General features: G+C 48.4%; 1 pseudogene; it reads left to right on the plus strand.

Annotated features, from left to right (window-relative positions):
• The first annotated feature begins 552 nt into the window (after positions 1-552).
• LOC145718697 (small nuclear ribonucleoprotein-associated protein N pseudogene) lies at positions 553-2,961 on the plus strand (annotated as a pseudogene).
• The last annotated feature ends 16 nt before the right edge of the window (positions 2,962-2,977 follow it).

Consider the following 2,977-nt stretch of genomic DNA (forward strand, 5'->3'; position numbering starts at 1 on the left):
AAAGATAGGTGCCTCACTCTTCCTGTGGAGGGTTTGATGTGCCTCTGGTGCCTACCACCATCAGTCTTTGAGAATCATTGACACGGATAGGATGGAATCGTTACTTGCCAGTATCTTGCTACAAGTTACTACTTGTAATTCTTGTTATCAAAGCAATAGCGTTTTCCCTTTCCCAATTTGGAAGTATATTCTGATATTAATTATGCTCTTAAATCTGAACATGCCTTTTGGAAATGCTTATATATGCTCTCTCCAACCCAACTCCCCTCCTCCCATTGGAAATCACAGATAGAAAGAATTAGCTATGCACATGTATTTTTCTGGAAAGCTCATTAACAGTCTAAGAGATAAGGGGACAAGTGTCAGAACTGGAGCCAGGAGTTCCAGCTTCTCTGTTCAGTAACTGTGGGACTGTTTTCTTAACTTTTCTGTGTTTTAGTTTCTTTATCTTTAAAGTGGCAGTGTTGACTTACCTCTAAATCCTTTTCAACTCTAAGGTTTTATAATTTCATGAAATATGTGAGTGCAGCCAGTTATAAAACTAAGTGGTAACTGGAATATATGAACTGAGGAAGAGCCAAAGGGCTCCTCTGCGTCAGAGTATCTCTTCCTCTGCCTTTGCCAGAGTGTCCCTGTTTCAGATTAAGGTAGTGAAGGCTGAAATTGGGCAGCAAACGTTTTCTGAGAAAGATATGCCATTGCTGTTCATTAATGCCTTAGTAGAAATACATTTTAAAAAATAAGCATGTCAAATTGCTGGCTTCCCGAAAGATTCTGGGACACAGGGCATATAGTTTTGATGAAACGGGGAGCCAGGATTGGGCTAGAGTGTTGAAAGCACTGTCTTAGGAGGGGTCCTTGTTCCTTCAGAAGGATGCATAGGGCACCGTATGCTTGGGAATAATGGACCCTGAATAGGGGAAAGAGTGGACAGGGAGGGTGGAGCAGAATTAAAGACTGAGAAATGCCATAAGCTCACAAGGGCAGCTCCCAGAATCACCTTTTAAATTCCAGTTGATGAAAGAACTGTGTCTTGGAGGCAGGGGAGTTGACAAGACCACCCCCAAAGATACTGGCGTTGCTCGGGTACCACTTGCTGGGGCTGCAGGCGGCCCTGGGGTTGGCAGGGCAGCTGCTAATCCCTCTGGTTTAGCAGGCCTTGTCCAAGGGGTTGGGGGGCCATTCCAACAGGTAATGACTCCACAGGGAAAAGGTACTGTAGCAGCTGCTGCAGTTGCTGCTACTGTCAGCATTGCTGGAGCCTCAACTCAATACCCAGCAGTAGGAGGGACCCCACTCCCTCCTGTGGGCTGGGCAACACCACCTCCAGGCATTATGGCTCCTCCACCTGGTACGAGATCCCCCATGGGCTCACCAATTGGGCTTCCCCCTGTTCAAAGGTCGCCAACAGGCACACCCCCTCCAGGAATGAGACCCCTTCCACCAGGAATTAGAGGTTCACTTCCCCAGGAATGCATCCTTCAAGGCCCTAGAATATTGTCGATCCTTCTGAGTCACTTTTCCCCCTACAGTGTGTCTTGTGAAACTGTGTAGAGTGTTTGTGAGCTTTTGTTCCCTCTTTGCTGAACTAATATTAGCTAATAAACACACAGAGCAATTAAAAGAAACCTAAGTTGTTTGTTTTATGTAATGAGGAAGGGTGTTTTGAAATCTTTGGATCTGTGAGAGGGGTAGACTCCTGTTTTAGGATGACGTCGAAGAGAAGCCATTATTCATCAAACTGCCAAAGAAAATGCCCCAGCAGGTGGGCCTCTTCACCAGTTCAACTATCCTAGAACTATACCTACCCAGAGCTTAGTGCTCCCTTAGAGTTACGTTCAAGTTGCATTAGATTTAATAAAAAGGTGGAGAAAAAGGTAGTTCAACAACTTTAACAATGAACAATCTATTCTGTTATCATACAGGAACTTCTGAATTGGTATGGAACTTTTCAAGGATGCTACAGGAGTGATTTAAATGTAATTTCCTGGAGTCTTAATTGCTAATTATTTTAACTAAGAGTTCTAAATTAAACTTTCTCTATTTTGAAGACTTTAAGGAGTTTAAAGCAATTGCTGTCATTGGGAATGTGTTTAGTGTCTGTTCTCAGGAGTGGAATCTAATCAGCCACGTAAGCATGGTGACCTCAGAAATACAGCCAGAAGCAGCAGCTTTAATTATATTGAAAACTCAGTGCCCACTCAGGTGAGATACCTAACCTTTGACTGGTGGATCTGGATCTCTACAAACAGAATATCGCAGGCGGTTGGTTTTGAGGTACGAAGCGGAGAGCCGTAATTCTGCAGGCAGATTTCAGAGGATAAACGGCAGCGGGAGGGAGCCTGGCTGTGGGGATCCTACACCACCAGTGAGTGACAGCCTCGCGCGCTGCGGACGGGGCACAGACTCGCAGACCGGTAGCGGCAGGAAAGGACTTTAGGGCAGCCCCCGGAGTGGAAAACCAGACCGGCGGGGTCATGCGCACGCGAACCACAGCCCCCCAGACAGAAACCGGAGCGACGGTCGCACGCACGGGGACTGCAGCCTCCAAGACGGAAACCTGGTGTGCCAGGGTTGCGCTGGTGAACTGCAACCCCCGGGAGTGGAAACCCCGAGCAGGGGACCCGCGCACGCGAATTGGGAGCGGCTGGCGGTTTTAGAAGCACAAAGGGCAGAAACGTGCTCCGACCTGGAGGCAGGACTGGGAGCGCTGCGGAGGGGCGCACAACCCAGGACGCTGCAGTTTATAGCAGCACGGACAGAAACGGAGACGGTGTGGCCTGGAGGGCTCACTGAAGAACAGACTTCGGTCTCTCTGCTCTGAGGCAGAGGGTTGGAAACGGTCTATTCTGCTCTGACTCGCGGAAGAGACGCGGAAAGCCGCCAGGGAAAGGCGCCAGAGAACAAAAGCCCCAAAGACTGATTCCCACTGAGCCCATCCCCCACCACAGGGGCGCAGGGCAACTCCGCCCAAAAG

The sequence above is a fragment of the Leptonychotes weddellii genome, unplaced genomic scaffold (assembly GCF_054177405.1).
Source record: "Leptonychotes weddellii isolate Sample4059 unplaced genomic scaffold, ASM5417740v2 HiC_scaffold_20141, whole genome shotgun sequence".
NCBI classification, from domain to species: Eukaryota; Metazoa; Chordata; class Mammalia; order Carnivora; family Phocidae; genus Leptonychotes; species Leptonychotes weddellii.